This window comes from Protopterus annectens, chromosome 14.part0 (assembly GCF_019279795.1).
Source record: "Protopterus annectens isolate FY-2018-M chromosome 14.part0, PAN1.0, whole genome shotgun sequence".
NCBI lineage: Eukaryota > Metazoa > Chordata > Ceratodontiformes > Protopteridae > Protopterus > Protopterus annectens.
In genome coordinates, this window is record NC_056748.1 from 541,588,527 (window position 1) to 541,613,784 (window position 25,258).

Below are 25,258 nucleotides of genomic sequence, written 5' to 3' on the forward strand. Positions count from 1 at the left end.
TACTTCATCCGGGACAACTACTGATAAAAACAGACAACACTATGGTCATGTGGTACATAAACAAGCAGGGGGGCACTCATCCTTACCCTCTTTGCAGACTAGCCATGGCTTTATGGGACACAGCATTGACTTACCAAGTTCATCTGCAGTCACAATTCCTGCCAGGAAAGGAAAATACTCTGGCAGACGAACTAAGCAGAAACCTCATGGAGCCCCACGAGTGGCACCTGGATCCACAAGTCTTCAGCATGATAACAAAGAAATGGGGATGCCCAGACATAGATCTATTTGCCTCCCCTCACAACAATCAACAAAAAAGATGCTGCACAAGGACTTATCACAGACAGGCTTGAAAAGTGGATGCCTTATCTTTCAACTGGACAAACCTATCAGTATATGCCTTTCCTCCACTGCCTCTCCTCCCCAAGGTACTCCTAAAGGTCAGACAGGAGAAACCAAAAATGATTCTGATTGCCCCAGACTTGCCACACCAGTACTGGTATCTGAGTTTAAGGAACTTGTCCCAATGCCCAGCCTGGACCTTACCTCAAATACTTCATCTACTATCCCAGCAAAACAATCAGATTCTGCACAGCTAACTCAGGACCCTAAACCTGGCAGCATGGTGGATAATGTAGCCATACAAACCACACCTCTCAGTAAAGCTGTGATGGATGTCATTTTAGAAGCCAGAAGGCCTAGTACTAGAAAATTCTATGCTGGGAAATGGAAGAGATTTTGTGCTTGGAACCAAGCTCAAGGAACTGATACAGCTGTCCCCAATATTCCTCAGATTTTGCAATACTTAACTGAGATGCTGGACAAAGGCCTATCTTTTTCATCAATTAAAATCCATGCCTCTGCCATTTCACCTCATTACAATACAGAGCCACCACTCTTTTCTCATCCTTTATTAAGGCAGTACCTCAGAGGAGCCAAAAACCTAAGGCCTCCAAGGAGAACGCCAATACCTGCATGAGACCTCAATTATATCTTGGAAAAACTCACCTTACCTCCTTTTGAGCTAGCTGCTACTGCAGATATAATGTTCTTATCTTGGAAAGCAGCTCTGCTCCTAGCAATAACTTCTGCAAGATGAGTTTCAGAGCTACAGGCTCTCATGGCTGCGGAACCCTTTATCTTTTTTTATCCAGACAGGGTCTCTCTGAGAACAAACCCTACATTTATGCCTAAGGTGGTATAAAGTGTAGCCCTTAACCAAACCATTCATTTGCCAACTTTTTATCCAAATCCACAGAACAACGGGGAGACAATTCTGCATTCTTTGGACATACACAGACAACTTAGATTCTACTTGGACAAAACTAAAGTTTTCAGAAAGACAGATCAATTACTAGTGGCATATGCCGCAACATCACATGGAAAGGCTATCTCCAAGCAGACTATTTCAAAGTGGATAGGTCACTGCATTCGTTTCTGCTACTCACAGCATGGCAAACCAGTGCCTAAGGGCATTAGGCCACATTCAACCAGAGCTGCAGCCACTTCTGCAGCCTTTTTCAGGGGAGTACCAACCAAAGACATTTTAGAGGCTGCTACTTGGAGTTCAGTACATACCTTTACAAAACATTACAATCTGCCTCTTTACTCTAAATCCAGGGCAGACTTTGCCACTGCAGTTCTGCAGGGCCTCTTAGCCGCTCCTAATGTTATTTAGCTCCAGCCCCCCAACCATAGCTTTAAGACTCAACCCAAATGTAATGACTGCAACAGTGAAACACAAAGGACATAGTACAGTTGTGTACACTTATCATAAATGTAAATGTTCAAGTGTATTCACTGTTGCAGTCCAGGTTACCCACCCGCCATCCCCCTTATTTTTGCTGGAACTTATCTTTACTTTTCTAATCTATACAACCTAGGTGGTGTATTTGCTTATAGATGAAGGTAAAGTTTATTTTGGTGCATGTATGTTTTATTTACATATTTTAGCCTACCCTTTTGGGGGCACCTGACATCTGGGGCAAGAAAAACTGAAGAAAATGGCATTGGCTGCATCTTTTATACCCCTGATGACCTGATGTCAGGGAAGAGGCAACAGCAACCGACACAGGACCCAAGACTTTGGAATTCAGGCTGACTGAGGGCAACCTGCCAGCAGGATAACCCAAATGTAATGACTGCAACAGTGAATACACTCGAGCATCTACATTTATGGTAAGTGTACACAACTGTACTTTCTCAAGGACAGTACATACATTATGGGATAGTAGCACAGTGTGACATTCATCAGTATAACTTGTAAAATAGGAATGTCTTAAAAGCCACAATTTCATTTTCAAGAATCAAACCCATCCCATCAATGTTATCAGTGGCCTGTGTATTAACTGCATACGCCACAGGAATAGGCCTAATACATGTACAAGGATGATCAACTTTGAAGGAAACTATGCACTTCAATATTCTAATTGTTATGCATCCCATTTGAAGGTGTGTATAGTGTTACAAATGTGGGAAAAGTGTATGACATACATACTACCCTTGTGTAAGGCACTGCTGCCTGACATAGTTATTGTGCAGACCAATAAGAACAGATACAAACACTACACTATGATGCAATGTATTCGCCAGAGCTACATAATGTCACAAACCAGTGAAATTAATGTGTGAATTAAGAAAGGATCCCTGATAATGAATGTCATATCAGCATGTCAGATTAATGGCAATTAAATGGGTATGCTCATGTGCATACAGTTGTAATCAGTCCTATGTCAATGCTTCATGATCAAGGAGGTTTCTCTGTATGTTTGTATACATACCACCCAAGAACTGGAGTATGGTTGTGTACATCATAGTACTCAATGCATGTGCCACAGTACACTCTCAATATAACATTGACAGAACAAATGTCTACTGGCATGAAATCTAAAGCTACGTTCACTTGTGTTCGTGCAACATATCAAGCGATAACTCTAATGTGATGTAATGGTTGTTGTCTGTGGTTTATATTAGATGAGTGAACTTTCAAAAGTTCGACTGTCATATGGTAGACACCATATGATCAAACTTTTGAAAGTTTGAATGTTTTAACGGAGATCTCCATACAGCATGGAATGGGAAGATTTCCCTTTTTTGCACTGTAGTGCAATCTCAGAGTTGGTATATTTAAAGAGGGGGGGGTGTGGGGGGTGCAGGGGGGCTTGCCTCCCTGCATTAAAACATTCAGGAAGGTTATTTGTGCAGTTTATTTTTTTTATTAAATGTTTGAAATTTTTAAAGTTCGATAATATGCAGTTGACCATATGATTATCAAACTTTTGAAAGTTAGATCATCTAATATAGACCCGTTGTGTGATGTCAGTACATTCACACAACATGAGTCCCTGTGTTAGAATTGATCATAAAGCTGTACAACGCCTCCAGCTAACAATATGGCTGTTAATCACATGAGCCAGAGTGGAACTGTTATCACAGCTGTTGAAGTCCACCTATTTGAAGTCATACAATCAGCTGTAATTTATTTGACCATAATTTTTATCTGCTAAAATAGATGGGGAAGTCCTCTGCCACTCTATACTTGCAAAGTATAATTGTGGAGTACATCTTTCCTGCAGAAGAGCCAAGGATACAAATGCTTTCAGTCACTCAATGCTGGTTTGAAACACTTGCCTATGCATTGAGGAAATCAACACCATAGTGGTATCAATAAATGCTCCATGCTATAAGTGCATCACCAGTTGCCATATGTGTGGTTATGTGAAAGCATTACACCATGTGTATGAATCAAGGAATATGTGTCCCTGTAATGACTTACACAACTTAGAAAGAATGTTGCTGTATGTCAGACATTGTCTGATGCTAGATATAACCAACACACTCCTGTAGCCCTCTGCTGTTGTCACTGTGATTGCATTTTATAGAGGATGACATTAGCATTGTGTTCGAAGAAGGTGATGTTGGGAGAAGGGACTGACATTGATGTGGACTCACCCTGCAGTGTAAAATTAACTCCATACTACTATTTTAATGAGGCCAGGTGCTGCTGATAGAATTCCATACACACACACACACACACACACACACACACACACACACACACACACACACACACACACACACACACGTTGAGTACTGTAAGAACAGAAGTACCTACCAATGTAGCTATGCAATCTAGAAGACATGGTACTTAGCACATGCACTACTGCAGATGTCTGACATTTATAGTGTGAGATTGCACTTTATAGAGAATTACATCAGCATTGTGTTGCAGAGAAGATGATGTTGGGAGAAGAGCCTGAAATTGATGTGGACTCATCATGCAGTATAAAATTAACTTCAGGCTGCAACTTGATTGAGACCAGTAGTAGTTAAAGTCATATTTACACAACTCTATATGCACACAACACATAAGCATCACCACAAAAGTCTGACTACTATAAAGTGAGACTGCATTTTATAGAGGATGACATGAGCATTGACAGTTTTGAAGGCTCACCCTGCATTAACTCTAGGCTGCTATTTTTTTGAGGACAATAGGTCAAGTCATGTTTATACAATGCCACACACACACGCGCACACGCGCACACACACACACACACACACACACACACACACACACACACACACACACACACACACACACACACACGTTGACTGTGGTGAGATTAGTAACCCTACCTATCTAACTATACAATCTAGAGGACACAGTACTTAACACAAGCACCACCTAAGAAATATGACATCTATAGTGTGAGACTACATTTTATAGAGGATGACATCAGCACTGTGTTTCAGAAAATATGATGTTAGGAAAATGGTCTGACATTGATGTGGACTCACCCTACCGTATAATATTAATGCCAGGCTATTATTTTATTGAGACCAGCAGTAGGTCAGGTCATATTTACACAAATCCACACATGCACCCACACACACACACACACACACACACACACACACACACACACACACACACACACACACACACACACACACACACACACACACACGTTGACTGCTGGGAAATTAGAAACCCCTGTCTATCTAATTATGCAGTTTAAAGAACATAGTACTAAATGCAAGCACCACCCCAGAAATGGGACTTTTACAAGACTATGCAGTGTAGGTAGGATTCTCTTCTCTTTCCGTGTCAGAAAACATATTGGGACATTGAAGGTTTTGTACAAATCCATATTTGTTGTTATTACAGAGTAAGTGCAATGATATGATCATTAGTACGTACATACTGCTGACTTATGTTAAATCTGCTGTCATTAATGTATATTTCTGAACTGAGGTTGACACGTACCTGTGTTGTATAGATGAGACAACACACTCTTTTGAAACACAAGATGGATAATGAATCATTCATAGATCATCAGATTATAATGATTGTATGTAAACCTTAATGGATGGTACTGATATTAGCAATGGTATGTGGTCATGCATGGGAAATGTGGATGGTGAATACCAAGCAATACTTAATGCTCTAGTGCAGGAGGAATAAAAATGATGAATTATGTGTGCCACTGCTATATGAGGTTGTATATCATTTGTAAGTGTCAGTGCTGCAGTGCAGAACCAACTGTCCAGAATGAAGTGGTCAGTTAACCACAGAGTTTATTGCCTTTCATAAAGGTACATTAAACAATTTCCATGTAATGAAGTAATATAATCCAGTAGCAATATGTATTTTTGTTCAAAATCTCTTCGTATAGCACAATGCTGAAAAACATATTTGCACGGATGTTGGCAAAGTGTTAGTGCATGCGTGATTATACTTTGATGTGTTGATTTCAAACTATGAAGTACTAGTGTTTAGTGGTGTCCAATTGTGCTCCCTGCCAACCTTTACACAAATAATAATCATAGAGGAAATGTTGTGATTCCAATTACATTTACAACAGGTCTGTTTTATATTAACATGTTGCATACATATCCTCCACATGTATTATAACTTTTCATGTTCTGCTTGCCTTTCCTGATTGGGTGACAATAGGTTGCAAGCAGAGTTATCTGCTGAAGGAAAAAGTGAAAAACTGTAATTTGGTCAGTGCTCTGGACAGTACATAGCTGAGAAATTCCACAGACCAACCTAGCTTTCTCTGTGGCACAAGGTGTAAACTCAATGAGCTAAATGAAAAGCTTAGTTGAAGCAGAGTTTGATTCCAATATGTTAACCATTTTACAAAGAGAGTCAGAATGTCATTATTATAATACATTTTTATCATGATTCTCTTTATTGGTTACAACTACAATAAATGTTAAGCGCGTTCGTTCATTGTGTGAACTAAGATGGCAATTAAAGCTAAATGCATCTGAGTACCCTGGCCTGAATGAATATAATAGTATATATTGTTTACTAAAGCTCAAGCACATTGAGGGTTTTTTTTTTAATTGTTTTATTGTTTTTTAACTTTGATTGGTTGAGTATGTGTTTGAATAATATTTAAACCTGATCTATGCAGATGTCTTTTTTTCTGAAGACGTCCCATGTAATTTTATGGGGGGGGGGTGAAAGCGCTTAATGTTTATTGTGGTTGTATTCAATAAAGAGAACTGTTTCCATTTGAGGTCCTGTCCCTGGCTGCAATTTGTTTCTTTGGAGTCTTATTGTGTAAATTTTTATCATGAATTTAAGAATTCATAGGAATGCATTATCATAAATATGTTGCCTGGCCAAATAGTGTCAGTAATAGTTACTGAAATAATCTTTTATACCTACTACATAGGAGACATGCTTCAAGAGAAATCACAAAAGAAAATCCTTGACAACTGGATGGGAAATAGAAAATTCACCCCAGGGATCACATCTATGACACTGCTTGACAGGGGCACAGGAAAGTAATTTTCTTGGGTGGTGAAAGCCAGGGAACCTTTTTGGATAGGCTTATATAGGCCCCGGAGCTGATAGCCTAGTACCTACCTATGAACTTATGAATAAGTTAATTTAGTGTGCAATGTGGTGTAAGACAAAAACTCAAAACATTTTGCAATAACACTTGAAATACCCATTAGCATTACATACTACAGTTGTTCATTGTCAGTCCTCACCCAGATGGTGAGGGCTACAACTGGTAAAACAGAAGGGGCATAAATATATACATAGGCAATACAGTCACAGGAAAGACACTTATAAAAACAGGTAACTAACTTTCATCTAATGCTGGATTCAAACCATTGTCAAGATAAAAAATTAAGTTTACAGACTTAATCATTATCTCAACACCTCACCAAGGAATTCATACTTCACACATATCAAAATCATACCTTTGAAGAGACAGTGATAACTTCTTCAGCCAATGGAAGATGTTAGTATTATTATTTAGCAAAGTAACAGCAATCAGAAAATGTCATAACATGAGCTTTATGAGGAGTGCCACAAAAATCCTGGATTCCTCAACACCCCATCTCTGTGCTTTAAAGTCAGCATCATCATCTCCTGCACCAGCCATGCCTGCAGAAGTCAAGCAGTAGCTCTTTGTGAGGGACTTAATAAAGCATGCATGGTCATTTTTGACTGTGTGCATGTTGTGACATGATGTGCACACTGCCGCAAATAGTTTTAGATTCAGTAAGCTCCATGTAGTGGTGGTGCAAACTTGCACAAACGTGGAAGCTTCTGTGGCATGCAAATTATAGTATAAGTAGCTGAACTGTATACGAATGAAGCAAATCAACAGTGGAGCCATTCAATAAGCTGTAAAGCAACCGTGTAGACTCCATGCTCGTGTAGGCCATGTATTTGAAAGTTTTCTGAATACATCCATGGAAAAAAGTCTACATGGAAACAACACCAAGTAAAAGTACATAGATTTGTACAGAACAGACTGTAACAAGTAACTCCACACATGTTATGGCATTATCAGACATGGTGGATGCTAGAAAATTAGATTAGTAATAGCAACAATTCCTTTTTAAGTGCCATGATATAAATGTAGCTTTGCTCCCACACCCCCAAATGAAGAATGTAGTTGTAACTAATGTAGACAGCTAGAAGTGTAAACTCCATGAAACATACTATTCATACTGTCATGTAAGCATATGCAGTATGTATCTGATGGAATACATTCAAATTGTATCAAAATCTGCATTGCTCTGTGCATTTATATACCATGGTAATACCCTCCACTGAATGTGCAACATTGGGCTCACTTTCAGTTTTCCTACCTATATGGTTACCAGCCATGTAGATTCACAGCTATATACATGGTGAAGATGCAAATGAGGTCAACACTCATTAGAATTGCTGAATCACAAAAAAATGTAACCATTTAGGGATGTTCACTTCATGTAGGCACTTCCACAGTGTTTGTGCTGAATGCATGGTGACAGTGAATAATGACATCAGGGGTGTGTGTCAGGTTACACTTACAGAGGTGAACATGTAGGTCTGTGAAGTGTGAAAGTACATGTAAGCAGTGCACAATTCAAAAGTTCAGTTTCATCCTCTTTATTGTCTGTTAAAATGTATCGTCTCTGATTGCTTTAAGTTAAAATTTCTTTTTAAATGTTTGTATTTGATTGCACTATGTGGCACATAGCACAACCAGGGGAAACAGAGCAATAAATGGCAGGTTTCTCAATGCTTGTCATATATCTATTCATGAGGCAGCATGAGCATGTGTAGGGCTATAGTATAGAAGCTCCTGGGTTCTAGTACAGGGTATGCAAACTTTCCTCCACTTTTTAAGCTACATGTTTGTGCAGTATCACAGGAACAGAAAAAATAAGAAGAAAATCACCTGTGTTTACCTTATTTCAGCATCAGTGCATGCAGCAGTGCATAGGTGTGCATTGTGCACTAATGATCACCAACGAAGGTGATATATTCAGTAAAGCAGAAGATGTTTTTATAGTTGCTAATTACATCATAAGCAGCTGATTATCAGCATGGTAGAGCTATTCAGCAAGCTATAAAACATCCATATAGCCAACATTCTGTTTTTTTCCTGAATACTTTAATACCATGGGAGTAGAGACAAGGAAATTCTAGGCTTGAAATAAAGTTGTGTCAACTGCTGCATTTGCAAGGTAAGTCCCGAACCTAGAATTCATTCTTTAACAATATTATAGCATATACTTGTATTTCTTAACAGGTCTATATTATATTAGCAAAAATCCTTTTAAGCGAATGCAAAAACACTGACACATATTGCGCGAACCATGAATATGCCGAACGCACTAATCCTCGAAATTAAAAAAGTCGAATCCCCATAGTCGGCCCACTCCACCTCACACTACATACTGCCTACCCAAACAAAATAAATAAACCACATACATACACTAACCAAAACCCTACTTCTAACCCTAAAGTAAAGCACCAAACCTCTACTGCTAACCCTACACTAAACCTTACATACATTACTATCTATGCACTTACCTTAACCCGCACCCTAACCCTAAGGTCCATAACTATCGCACACTTACCTTACAGAGCTAAAACACAGATGAGCCAACCATGGCACTTCAACATTTCGAATTTCGTGCTTTTGGACATTCAGCATTTCCGTGGTTCGCGCAATACGTGTCGCTCTTTTCATATTCACGTAAAAGGACTTTCCAGCATCTAAATGGAACCCTTTCTTTACTTGGTGCAGTAATGAAGTAAATAGTAGTTGATTGGTACAGAAAGTACCTTAACATGTGACAGTAGACACTTATTTTACTTACATGTTTCGATTACTAAGTTTTTTTTCTTATTCTTCTCATTTTTAATTGCACCTTTTGCATGATGCATTGCATATTATAAACAGTGGAATCGGTGAATGGCTGTGTTTATCTAGTTTGTGTGAAGTGCAACAGACCACCTGGGAAGCAGGTATTCAAAAATAGAAACCGGATACATTCAATTAGTGCCCTTGGCCATTGTGAAAACCTGGTCCGGAGTACAGATGGTACTGCGTTCCAGCACAGAGTCTGCAACCTTTTTGAACTGTTGTGACTTGCAGTTTACAGCAATGAAGTGCAACATAGACAACTGTTCCCTCACCATTCTTGTGGCAAAAGGTGTAAGTTTAGAACTGCCAGACACATGGTCCTGGGTTCAAACACTCCATATTCTATATAGTATTATTTTTACTGATAGAGTAATCTATGTATTATTACATTTACGATCAAATGTATGAGTGCAGGTATACTGTGAACTATAGTCCCGTAAACATATTCCTGCTATCTTGGCTGGCATGGCTTTAATTTTTGCAAAAAACACATACACATCTGTCTATACATGAAATTGCTTGCCACTGTTTCATTCTGCTTGGCAGACGTTAGCAATCTGGCTCACGTTTGTACACCACATATCTACACGCAAACAGGTGTAATTTGCATGCGTGTACACTTTGTTAACCATCATGCAAATCTGCTTCACACTGCACTATGGAACTGTGTATAAGATGCTTTCTTATTGATGTTTATTGTCCATTTCCTTTGTATGACATAAAAGTACATGTGGAAACATTGCAAATTGATGGCACATTCTAAGTATGCATCATATAGTCAAAATACATACATGTGTTGTCACCCCAAGCAGTACAACCCTGGAGTCTCAGTATTTTTTACACACATATATCAACCACACTACAAAGTGTAATATATAATGTATGTTCCCTCATGGTGTTGTTGGCAACCTTGCTCTGCTAAGCTCAAAAATTCAGCTATGTTCAATAAAGATACTTGTGTTTTTACACAGCTAGGCTTCTACACATTCTAGTGTTGTTAGGCTACTGACCTGATATGAACCAATGAATCTATGTGCCTATGCAGGCCTCTCAACCTGTTCACCATGTGGCTGCTGATGTCATCTAATATAAGCACACCTGCAGCTATGTAAAAGTCAAAGTTGTGCCATGGGGCTTGTGTAAAATATGAGTTCTGTAATCTGTGTACCTAGATAGGTAGAGGTTTGGTTCTCAATGTAGTCAGCTATGTGAGTGTGTGTGTGTGTGTGTGTGTGTGTGTGTGTGTGTGTGTGTGTGTGTGTGTGAGAGTATGTGTGTGTGTGTGTGTGTGTGTGTGTGTGTGTGTGTGTGTGTGTGTGTGTGTGTGTGTGTGTGTGTGTGTCTAGCCAGAAGAACAAATGTGTATTCTGGAGTTATTACACAATCCCATACTTTGACAGTATTTTGATACTTAAACTTACCTACACATCCATTTTAGGCAGGCCTCCCATCATCTTCTCTCCAACATGCACTGATGATGTCATCCATTATAAGTTGACCTGCAGCCATATACAATTCAGACCTGTCCTGTGATGCTTGCATAAAGTACTGTGTTTTATAGTCTGTGTACTTAGATAGGTAGGGATTCTGTTCTCACTACAGTTGACTGTGCATGTGTATCTCTACTCAGCAGAGTAGCCATGCTATCCTGCAATTACTTCTCTAATGGCATGTCTGGCCATTATTTTGATACTTGCACAAGCTTACACATCCATTTCATGCAGCCCTCCCAACTTCTTGTCTCCCACATGGTCTGCTGATGTTATCCACTATAAGTTGACCTGCACCCATATTAAAGTCAGACTTGTGCTCTGGTGCTTGCATAAAGTACTATGTTCTATAGTTTGTATACTTAGGTAGGAGTTATGTTCTCCCTGCAGTCAAGTGGGTATGAGTGTATTGCCACTCAGCAAAGCAGACATGGTATCTTACAATTACGTCTCCAATTGCATGGCTTGCCAGTACTTTGATACTTGCACAAGTCCAGTATTTTGATACTTGCACAAGCCTACACATCCATTTCATGTAGACCTTCCAACCTCTTGTCTCCTACATGGCCAGCTGATGTCATCTACTATAAGTTGACCTGCAGCTATGTAAAAGTCAGACTTGTGGCATGGCGCTTGTGTAATGTATTGTGTTTTCTAGTCTGTGAACTTAGGTAGGGATTTATTCTCACTACAGTCAAGTGTGTGTGTGTGTGTGTGTGTGTGTGTGTGTGTGTGTGTGTGTGTGTGTGTGTGTGTGTGTGTGTGTGTGTGTGTGAGCTGACAGAGAGCCTTTTACACCAACATGTAGGGCACTGTTATCAACATATGCTCAAATGACAATGTTGACGTCATCTACTATATCAGATTATTGCATAATCAGTCATCCCACTAGGGAATGATCATACACTGACCTGGAGCCCAGGCAGACATCACCTTAGGTTCATAGGAGGTTACTAGTCTATTGGCCATAGGGCCTTTATAAGCTTAGCCTTGTTATAGCCTAGTTCCCTTATTGACCACATTGTATGGTCTATATTTGCAGCAGGAATCTATGATCAGCACCAACTGCCCTTATTCAAGAGGGACATAGGTGGTGGATAAATGTACAGTCTCCCATCCAGTTGTCTAAGTTACGCCTGAGAAGCTTTGTTTTATGTGTAGTGAGAGTTTGTTCCAAAGGAATGGCAATCTCTGGCAGACATTTCTGTCTCTCCAGCATGTCCTGTTAACTTCACGGGCTAGGTTAAGATCCCTAGAGTGAGTGAATCTTATCCCATGTGACTTATGGATGCACAGCATTTTCATTAGGATAGGGTCCCACACTACTCTGTAGGCCAGGCACAAGTCGCCTCTCAGCAGTCGCTAAGATACAGAGTACAGTGACAGGGCCTTCAGTAGGTCCATGTAAGTCACATGTTGAAGGCCCTGAATTTTATTAGTGAGAAACCTCTGAGGTCTCTCCAGCTGCTGAAGGTATCTGTTGAGGTACATACAGAAGGGAGTGTTGTACTCAATTAGTGGTCTGATAAGGGATGAGTACAGGGGAGTTATAACATCTTTAGCTCTGGATCTGATGCTCTTACTTATGAGATGTGCAACATAGAAGGCCTTCTTTACCACTGTGGACACATGATGATCGCAGTTAAGTCTCCTGTCAACCTGTGTTCCTAAATCTCTCACCACATGATTTGAGCTAAGGAAGATACTGTTAATATTGTAATTTGCAGAGGCTTCCCTTTTGCAGAAAAGTATAATAATGCATTCTTGTGTTTAGTTTAAGTTGGTGTCTTTGACACCAGTTATTTGTCTGTGTAAGCCCTTTTTGTAGTATGTCAGCATTGTTGGTGGATTCAATGATTGCACCCAGTTTGGAGTCATCGGCAAACTCAATAAGCCACAAGACATCTATTTTTGCCTGGTCTTCTGAGAAACAGTAGGGGGCCCATCACAGATCCTTGTGGTACACCACTGGTAACTGGTCTGCTGGTAGAGGTGAAATCCCCAAATTTGACTGTATGCATTCTGTTGGCGAGCCAGTTGGCTACTGATCTAGTATCATATGGGTTAATTCCCATCTGGATGAGTTTATCAATGATGCTTGAGTGGGGGATTGTGTCAAAAACCATGGCTAAGACAAGACTGAATATATTTACTGTTTTGCCTTCATCAAGGGCTTTGATGACATTCTCAAAGAAGTCCACCAGGTTTAATAACCATTATCTATCCTTAATGAAGCCAGATTGGGTCCGGTCAAGAATTTGAAGGTCACCTATATCTTTGTTGATAAGGTCCATGATGATTCTCTCCATGGCCTTGCAGATAAGGCTGATTAGGCTTATGTGTCTATAGTTCCCAGGATCAATTGATGGACCCTTTTTGTGCAAGGGAATTACTGTTGCTGTTTTACACTCAGCTTGGACAAAGCCAGCACTTACACTGTGGTTGAAGTGAGTGCCAAGTGGTTCTGCTGGGTTATGTTGTAGACCATTTAATAGGCAGGCTGTGATGTTATACACTCCTGACTGTGTTTTTGGCCACAGGGAGTACAGTTATGATCTGCTCTTAGGAGATAATAGGTAGAGGAATGGTGACAGGTATGCTTTGGGGTATGTCTTGAAGGGATGGGGGTGAAGTTTGCACCAAATATGTCTGCTAGCAGGCTAGTGATGCCTTCAGGGTCAGTATGAGTGGTACTGTCCACTACAAGTTCGGCACTAAGCTGGGTCTTCCCTTCTAGATTTCTGACATAGCTAAAGTATTTCTTGCGATTATCCTTAGCTAGGGATGCTAGTTTAGCTTCATAATGGCTTTAGAAGACTTTATAAGATATCTACTTTGTTTGTTCAAGCTGTGGGGGGGGGGTCCTTCCTCTGTTGAGTCAGTTCCCTCTTGTTCTTAGACATTAGTTTCTTCCTCTTGTTGTATAACCTATTTATGCTTGATGTCCGCTAGGGAGGCTTCTTTTTTGTGAGGACCCTGTTTTGATCTGTTCAGGTACAGCCGAGTCTATATATTTGTACAGGCATTTATACAGAGTATTTGTGTACACCTCTGTATAGCACTCATTGTTGGTAGTGGTAGCAGGGGGCTTGAAACTATTTATGCCATTGATTAGGAGGCTATAGATTGATTTGGATACGTTTTTCATCCTTTTTGTTCTTGAGCATGGGTCATGTATGATCTTAACTTTGAAAGAGACTGATTTATGATCAGACCTAACCAGGAAGGGTAACACACAGGGTGAAGTGCAAAGGCCCCTATGCTGCAGACTACCTGTTCTAGAGAATTTGTATTAACAAAGTCCAGAAGAGGGTGTTTGTGCTCATATATGACAACCAGTCGATGGAAGGCAAGCTGAAATCACCCATGACCAAGGTGGCTGGCTTTACAGTGAGTGACTCAAGTAGGTCCAAGGTGGCAGAGTGGTTCATATTGGGGGACCTATAGCTAACAATGATATGGAAGGGGGGTGTACCTACAGTTAGTTGGACTCTAGGGAGTTGTACTGTTTGACCAGTCTTGAGGTGTATTTGTCTTTAATGAAGTTGATACACCTCCACTTTTGGTTTTGAGGTCTGAACATGTAAAAGGCTTTGTAACCATGCATGGCCGGGGAGGTCTCTGTGGCCTCGAACCATGTCTCTGTGACTGCACAGACATTGGTATCTTTCAAGATAAGGAATCCTTCCAGTGAGTGCAGTTTCTGATTTAGACTCCTAGCATTAAGCCTTAAACCTTGAGTATGTCTCTAGTAGATTTTTGTACATTGGGAATTTTATTTTTATGACATTGCTTAAAAAAGGCACTATGGGGGGGGGGTAACTTTGCCTGTAACCAAAAGTCAAGAGGCGATAGGTGAAGTCCATCTCTGGCAAAACAACATGGTCTGTTGACCATATCTTCCCAGGCTGATAGATTTTGGATCCCCATGGATTGACACCAGAAGCTAAACCAATTGTTGAAGTCAATCATTTTTTACTTATATTGAGGCATCATCAGAGGTGAAGGTAGAATGCTGCTTAGGTCTAGGGAGATACCTGCCTGGGACACATAATCTAAGAGCTCAGTCATGTCTCTCTTCATATAGTCCAGTGAGGTACATCTCAAGTTGTTCACTCTAACATGGACTATGACAGACTTATAATGGTACTTGTTATTAAAAGACATGAGTGCATGCATAATCTGATGGATCCTGGCACCTGCAGGCAGCTGACCGTGTCCAGCCTGGTAAGGGGGGTATCTGTGTGTCTCACTATGGAGTCGCCTATGACCAAGACATTTGGTTATGAGGTGTTTTGCCTTAGGGGCTGTTGTGTGCATTATTGTGTGTATTATTATGTGTAGTGGATTCTGTTGGGTCTGCAGTGTGTGCATCAGCATTATGCTTGAGAAGTCTCTAATCTTTAGGTAGGATTCTAGCAAGTACCTCCAGATATGTGGGTTTATGTGTTGTGCGCTTGTTATGTGCAAGAGGTGAAGTGTGTGTGCTGACATCCTGTTTGATACCTGGTTTGCTGTTATGTGAGAGAATTGCTTCCAAATTCATACTATAGATACATCTCTCACATGTTGTATTTCTTTGGTTTAGAAGTAACTGGCTACATTGCCTCAGGATGCCCATGTCAATTAGGCTGGCATGAGAAATGGTGGGAAACTGTCCATCCATTATGGCAGGTATATACTGTACTAACTAGTGGGGAGTGGGCTGGATGGACCAGATTTTGCTGTAAGATTAGCAAAAAGTGGCTATTCTATGGAGGGCTAGGGGTAAAAAACTATATCAATGCTTCACAATGCACAACTGAGTTGCTCGCAGGGCAGCAGTGCAATCTCTGAGCAGCTTCGATAAAATGAGTTCAAACCCGCACAAACATGATACTTAAATGCAAGCAAAGTTAAATGATTTTAACAAAGTAACCAAAAGGAAAGCAAGATTGAGCTTTATTCCAGCAATCCTCAACTCAAATGGGTCCTTGGCTGCACACTCCTGCCACAAGGTCCAGGGGGGCTTCTTGATATAAGATGGCTGTTTTTAGTGCTGAAATGATATCAAACAGTCTAGATTCAGCAAACCTGAATCTAGCCTATGATATAAAATGCAACATTACTAGAAATTCAAGGTGCAGATAATCACAGTCACAACAGCAAACAATAAAAAAAAAACAGTTTCAGTAAAGCAGAAATTCAGATAACTGGTCTGGAACCCAAGTGATTCAACCAGAACAAAGACACTTAGCATAACAGGCATGATAAATCTTCACCAGCAATTACCAGCATAGAAGGTTGTAGGCTACACTGTCTTGCCACAAGAGTCTAGACCACAAACATTCCTAATATAAAATAACTAGTTTGGAGCCGAAGTACCTAAACCAGAACTAAGACACTTTTAGCTTAACAGATACAATAAGCCTTCAACCAGCAATCCCTAGCTCAGAAAAGCAGAAGCTACCTTCTCCTCCCACAAGAGTGTAGACTACAAACCATCTTAATGTAAAACAATTGGGCTGAAGCCCAAATGCTTAAACCAAAACTAAGAGGCTTAGATTAACATTTACAATTTAATGCAATATCAGACATATGACAGTGACATGTCTTTTAATCTATCCACATACATCTTGGCATAGTTAGTAGGCCCTGTGCTATCTTGATGCGAAGGCCCTGTTGTCTGTCCAGCTGCAGCATGTGTCTGGTGAGGTTCATGCAAAAGACAACATTATATTGTATTACTGTTCTGATGAGTTTGAGTACAGTGCTGTCATAAAATCCTGCGATCTGAATGTGATAGGGTGTCTTATGATGTGCACCATATGTATGTACTGGAGAACATTAAAGAGAAAACTTAGAAAGTAATGAGGCACATTCCATTTTCTAATTTCACAACTGTTAGAAGAGAATACACTAGAAAGTACTGACATGATGCTATCCACTGTTTAATTTGGCAAGGCAAATATAATTGGCAGCTACAATTATCAATTGAACAACACAAATGCAGATATACAAGGCACTAATGTAGCCATGCACCTTGTGTATCACACACAAAACATTTGTATCCCTGAATCCAAAAGAGAAAAAATAGGGTATTACACAGTTATCATCACTTGCGCAGGGTGTTGTGGGGGGGAGCTATTGGCCGTGTCTGGGGAAAATGAAGGGGGTGGCTAGATGTCAACCACTCTGTCATATTCAACCTCTGCACCCCCAACTGTCTCAGTTTCACCACAATTATTATCAGTGTCTGATGAGACACTGACATCACGTGGCACAAGGCCCACACTTCCACTGTCAAGACCACCTTTGATAAAAAGGAAGAAACACAGTCATACATTAATACCTGCACTACTATGGTGCAATATATGCTACAACAGTGCTGCAATTGCTACAAACAGTACAGCAAAACACACAACAGCCCTAAACTGGCACACTATTTAAATTGATCTGTAGTACTGACATAAATTTATTTGGCTTACCATCTGCAGGAGGCATACGTCATTGGATTCATGACGGTCCAGAAATAAGTTAGGCAAGAGGTAAGGGCAACATCATTACAACAGTAAGTCAGGGGGTACTACATGTATATTTGCTTTAACTGTATGTTCAACAAGCGAATGGCTGGCAACTCCAAACTGAGCTTATCACTGTACCAATCTTCAACCCCCCCATCGAAAAAAAAAAGACGTGACACAGAAGTAACTTTTATTTCAATTGTTTTAGTATACAATAGTACTCAACTGATCATAAAACAAAGCCTACCTGGAATGTCCTCCTGGCACTCAGAAGGAGTGGTGCCAATGTCAATGACATGCTGTGGTCCACTCTGCTGTGAGTTCTCATGTTAGATACTCACCAAGAACTCTTCATTGGGGTAAGAGTTGGTTCCATAGGAGGCCCACCCCCTGTTATCCTTTGGTCTCAGGCAACAGTACCTGCTTGCATCCTTGCAGAAGTTATCATGTCAGTGGCCCCATGGCACACCTGTTCATATGTCTGGCTGTGGCCACCTACAGAACTCTTGTTGACAGCAATATGCTGCCATACTCATACCATTTCTTGCATATAGGAATGACCCATTCCTAGCAGAAATACCCCATGTTGATGGATAGCATCAACAATTATATTGTTCTCTGATTCACTGAAGGAGGGTCTCTGCCTCACTGACATTGTTTGTGTCCTTAAAGACAACAGAATGATAATACACATAAGTATCACATAACTACAAATTAACTGTTTCCAAATAAAACAGTAAGGTCAAATAAAACAGTAAAGGTAGGCAGTTAGTAGTACCCACTGGAAGAACATAAAAGACTCTACAGATGTGAAATAGTAACAACAGACAGGATGCAGAACAAGGAAAGTAGCAAGAGCAACATATCCTTGTAGGGTGCCAGAGCAGTAACTCAACTGTGCCCCCCCAAAAAGAACAGTCCATTCTAGTTTGTGACATAAAACTAAGTTTTCTTTGCTCCCTCCACCCACAAAAGAACAGCAACATGAACAAGTTTGCTAATAAAACATCTTTGAAATGCTAAAAGTGCTTTCAAAGAACCTGTCCCTCAAACATTTGTACATATGTCTAACACAGCTTTCTATTTTCATGTACTGAAAAAATCATGCATACCTCTGAAATGGCTTGACAAACATGGCCATGTCATCATTACACTTCTAACTAATGCATACAGATAAAAGTGTAAAAGCATTTGCTTCACATTATTCATTAATATATTCCAGCATATGCATTATGTAAGTAGCAAAATGGGAGCACATCTCCTGCAGTTCAAATACTACTCTATAAATATATCTTTGGAACAAATTTGCTTTTGTGAAGACCAAAAAACATTTAGCAAGTGTCCTCACCATCAGTTTGTCTAGCTACACATTTGCCTTTTTGTAATGGAGTAGATTATTAATGGTTTGCACAAATGGCTTTGGCTATGCCCATTTCATTTACTCATAGAGCAGGCATGCACAAACTGGATGAATGGACCACCGAGGTAGCAGACATGAACCAGACAGCCACAAACATAAACAGGATACATTCATTTAAAAAATAATAATGGCAGACTTAACTGATGTTGCATATACCTACTACTTAACTGAGTTTCGGGCTGCAGATATTAATTCACTTAATGCAGTAATATATTCCTTTTTGGGGCCAGATGGTACTGGCTCTGAATACAGCTGTAACTAGTACATTGAACTTTTGAATTACCTTTGTTTAATGATATTGCACTATGTGCACCATCGCACACTAATGTTTTATAAAACTGCATTGTATAGCCCGGTTTACTATTGGCATTTTAAATCTGCTTCGGTCGACTGTTTAAAATGTCGACTCTAAATGTGAAATTCAGAATGCTGAAAAGTAAACCAATCCAAAAATGAATACATCAACAACTATGGTTCGATGTATTCGATATAGCAAGGCGTGACATCACTCACCTCCTGCTATGCACATTAACATATCATTAAACTGTACAGTCAATGGTATGTTAATTCTATTTTTTTGCGGGGCGGGTGCCACCCATGAGGGGGGCTGCACCCCCAACACTTCCTGCACATCAAATATACCAACTCCGAGATCTCGCTTCAGTGAGGAAATGGAGTAACTCCCTGCTCCTCACTGAACCGCTATCCCCCCTGCACAATGTCGAACCCAAATGCTTGAATTGCCCAACCCATTTCCTGTAGTGTAGTCGATCAGTTTGGGTTTGGCATTCTGCCGACTTGAATATTGCAAGTTGATCATATGCCGGTTGACCAATGCAGTTTCAAGGTTTTCATTGTAAACCATATAGCCCAATATTGCTTTACAAAACAGTACTGGAGATCCCTCAGTGATGCTTCATACAAAATTAATGGGAAAGATATGACATTGGTAATATGGGGACCAAGCACAGGGGAGTACAAAGGGGAATCCTTACTAAACTGGGTCAGTTACTATTGATTGTATAAAATAAACCTGTAACCAAAATGACTCTGTGGCATGATGAATTAATGTATTGTTGTTGGAGGCAGATGTTGCTGGATTCTAATACATTAAGTACAAATTTTACAAGTGTGTATGACACTTTTAAATATATTTATTTGTATTGTGGCTGTTCACCATTGCTTCAAATTTCCTGTTTTTTCTTTTCTTTTCTTTAAAGAAAAGAAATGTGAAAGACAGGAAAGTGGGGAAATGGGGTGCATGTGGGGGTGGTAAAGTGAAAGGAGGGTGGGAATGTGCAGGAGGGATGTAGGAAAGAACCATAGCTATCCATTTCTTCAAAAATAAAACTGGATCATATTTGCAAAATATTAGTTGAGTTTGGACTGTCACCTCCATTGAGAGGGTGACCACAACACAGTCATATTGAATAGCCAGTTGGATTGGACTGAATCAAATGGGTCATGAAGACACGTGTGTAAAATAGAGAGCTATGTATGGGACATTTTTTTTGTGGGACACGTGTCCATTTTTTTTTTTTTTTTTGAGAGAGAGGAATGTTGGGGAAGGGATGTAGGAATGTCTGGGTGAGGTAAGTTGGGTAGGCGAGGAAGCAATTTCAGACAGACAAGATGAACAAGATAAGAGACAGGGACACAGGCCTATCCTCTGGGGTAGAACTACCTAAGGGGCCAGGTAGTGCAGAGGCAGCAGAGGGGGTGCTGACAGTCATGCACCAGGCATGCTGGGCAGTGGTGCTGTAGCCAGTGGAGTGGGTGCAGGAAGATCCTGTGGGACAGGCCTGCCTCACTGTGCTGTTGGAGAAAAAATAAAAAAATTAAAAATTAAAAAAAAAAACAAAGAGAAAAGATAATGGTTGGTATGAGAGAAAAAATGATAATATTAGTAACTTCATATGTGACATGCAAAGCATTGATACAATTATTTGACTCTATTTTGTTACCTTTACCTTTAACACTGCAAACTCCCACACTCCTAACAAATTTCATCATTATCTTTAAAACTACCCAGTTTATAACTGAGGCACTATAGTACAAGTTGTAGCCACCAGTCCTTAATGTGTGCTTATATTGCACATATGAGTGTTCCAATTATATTGATTGCAATTTATAGGAGGCCATTTGTACCACTGGTATAGAGGTCTGAAGTTACATTGCAATAATGATAAAAACCTAACAGTATTGTATATTTGGAAAGTCTGGTTTTTGAACCTACAACCTCTGACTACTCTCTAATACTGCACTGTTATTTTGTCATACAGACTACTGTATGCATACTTTCCTTTTACAGTTTAGAGACACATGCTCACTGTTATTTGAGAATATGGAACTTCTTCTTTATGCTACAGACTGAAGCATGCATACTTTCTTATACAGTTGAGATATGCATGCTCAATTTGATATAACTGTATCAAATACCAACCTAGCTGTCCTTAAGTTTTAATGCTACTAAATTACTATACAATTATTATTATTATTATTATTATTATTATTAAATTACTGTTTAGAACAGTAGTGTTCTGATGCATACATACCACAGGCTTCTCAGATCCGTAACAAATGTGTGGCATGAGATCTCACATTTGAGGCTCACTCTGTGGCAGCTGTGGAAAAAACAGAACAGAATGCCATTATGAATACCAGTCTTAACTGCATTCAGCTTATAACTCTTGCAAGTAATCCCTGTAACTGAAACTTACACATCTCTTGGGTATCCCCTGTACTAAATTACCTAATTCCATGTTTGAGGGCATCCAACTTCCACCTCCAAAGGTCATCAAAATGATGTCTGCATGAGGGGGATAAATGTAGCACTGGTCAAAGCCCTGGCAATACTATTCCATGCTTCAGACTTGTATTCTGAGCCTGAGTAGTCGTGCTGCAGCAACCAGGGCCCATGCACCTTAACTAGGAGTCCAGTAAAGACTTTGGACTCCTACACACCCCATCTCTGCTCCTGGAAGCACACACCCTCACTGGCAACACAAGACATGTCTGCCATAGTTCAAGCTCAATGTAGAATGAGCATTTCCCGCCAACTGCATTTTCTATGCTGATATTTTCCTGCCAATTACACATCTCACACTTACTGAGAGTGCTCAAATTTTGGTTTTGCAACATTTGAAAACATTTCACATTGCTTACCATTGGGCAAACATGGTAGGTGAGGGTATGCACTGCCAGGCACTATGTTTGTGCAATGTTAAGGGATGTGCAACAGTGGCGAGTACTGCAATTTCAAGATTATTTGGTATACAGGCATGTGTGTACATGTGCTAGTCAAATGAACCATGTCTACAGTTTTCATACACTTACAGCAATTGCCACAAGAAGGTTGAGAAAACAGTTATGTATGTTGCACTAAATTGCTATAATCTGCAATCTCACAACAGTAAAACAAAATTTGCACACACTGTACTAGAACCCTGGGCCAGCTGCCCTCTACACCTACACTTAACTGCCACAGGATTAGTGATATTATATGCCCTACCTTAGTATTCATTAAAAAGTTATTGCTGTTAATTGCAGCCCAATGACACTTTTGCTTGCATGATAGCCAACGCTATTAATTGAATGCATCTGGTTTATGTTTGTCGCTGTCTGGGTCCTGTCTGAAACCTGGGTGGCCTATTCTTTGCAGAAACCAGGTGAGCACATCCAAACACATTTGTGCTAAGTGGCACATTGTGCAAACACTGGCCTGAAAAAAAAAATTGGAGGCATAGTTGAAATAAAAGAAAACAAATTATGGGAGTGCCCCAAACAAATTTTAATAAAGAAAACTCAAGTAAGGGAAAAGTAATTGCCATGCTGTCCTACAATCCACTATATTGGCCAGCAACTTTACATGGAAATGTTTCTAGAAACAATGCAGTAAATCTGTCCCTATTTTTGGCCCATTGTCCACCCATTATTTTAGTCTTTGTCCAGATTTTTTGCACTAACAGGTTGGGAGGTACGATCGACATTTCATGTTACAGGTTTTGTGGTCAGCAACACTGGTGCGAGCCAAGAAACCTTTCTCATGCGCACTGTGCATCATTAATATGCATGGCGAGATGACTCGCATTGAGCAATATCTTGTACATGAAAATACTCCATGTAGGCTCTGCACGGAACCTACATGGAGTTTATTAAATCTGGAGGTATAATCACCAAACCAAACAAATCAGTCCAAACCAACAAATGTAAAACAAAAGAATGGTTCCAGGTCGCCAGTGAGATGAATCTGCAGTTCTTTATTGTAAATCCAACAACAGATGAGCGCTTTCATCTACAATGTGAGACTTCTTCAGATAAAACAATACTAGTGCCACTCTTAATTTATATAAAATACCATAATTGTCCTGATTATCTAATAATTAAAATTTAAAGCACCACCAACAAATGGTTTCTGGCTCAAAAGTTATTATGTCCAACAACACAGCCACCAAGAATCTTTAAAAATAATTTGAAGTAAAATTTAAATAATTATGTGAGAATATGATACTTTAATATTTAATATAACATTTAATATTTAATATAACACTGCACTGAAATGTTGTGACAACATCAATGTAAAAAATAATGAATAAATCACACTTTGCCTGCTCTCTCTGCTGAAATAGCTTTAATACTAATGTATTCATTCAGGCCTGGATAAATGTTAGCCTTAAGCCTCAATTGCCATCTAAGTTCCCTGTTAAGTAATATATTCCTCATATCACCTCCTCTGGGGTTGTTTTTAACCAAGTCAATAATCCCAAATTTGAAACCACTGAATGAAGTACAAAAAGCTAAATGTTTGTAAAGGGCACTGGTTTCTTTCCTATTTCTGATGTCATATATGTGTTCATATATTCTGTCTTTCAGTGCCCTTTCAGTTTTTCCTACATAAAAAGATGAACACTTTGTGCAAATAGCCAAATATACCAGCATCTTAGTATGACAATTACCCTTACAAAATTTAACTATACTACCTAAACCATTTTTCAATTTTATAAATTCCTCTTTATAAATGTGTGAACATTGTCCACACCTACCACATGAACTGGTTGCTTTTTTAATGTTGTCTAAATTATTACCCTTCTCAAGCAACCTTTTAAAATTAATTCCTGTCTTGTAAGTGAAATGAGGTCTATTGCCTACCACCTCATAAACTTCTTTGTTGGTTTTTAGTATAGACCAATTAGTTTCCACTATTTGTGTAAACAAATCAGAAAACCCATTATACTCAGTTACACATGCCCCTTGATAGTTTTTTGTTTCTTTTTCAGGTTCCACTACTTTTATAAAAGGTTGACCTAATAAAGCCTTGTATTTGGTGCCCCAACCATTATAGACTTCCTCTAAAATTTTACAAACCATCTCCCTTGGGTATCCTCTCTCTACGAACTTTTCACCCAAGAAATTAAATTCATAAAATAAATCCTGAAAATCAGAATTCATCCTCGCTAACCTAACAGAATGTCCCTTAATAAGGCTCCTTTTTTGATGGAATGGATGAAAACTGTCATGGTGTAAATACCCATTACACCATGTGTTCTTATGGAAAATTCTGGACTTAAACCCTTGTGGTATTTTGCTAATTATGATGTCAAGGTAGTTAATGCTATGATCTTCGGCATTGTGTGTGAATGAAAGGAAATCAGTAGTGTTGTTTAAATAATCAATAAATTCCTCCATATTTTCTTTTGAACCTTCCCAAATCACAAAAATGTCGTCCAAAAATCTCAAATAGCACTTAATATGCTTCCTGTATCCACTTTTTAATATATATCTTTCTTCTCATTCTAACATCACTAAATTGGCGTAGATGGGGGCACAAGCTGCCCCCATAGCTACACCGCTAACTTGTCTAAAGTACTGTCCTTGGAAGCAAATATAATTATTATCTAATACGACTTCCATAAGTTCCAGGATCAACAGTTTTTGGTCATGGGGTAAATCTGAATGCTTATAAGTACTTTCTTCAAAAAATTCCAAACCCTCCACCTTTGGGATGCATGTAAATAAGTCCTTTACATCTATGGTTAAAAATTTACATTCTTCCGATTCGGGGCTCCAAACAAATTCATATGGGAACAATTATGGATGGAAAAACATGGGGAGGAAGGGCAGATAAATAACATTATACAAGACACTAATAGTATAGTCTTTGAGTAC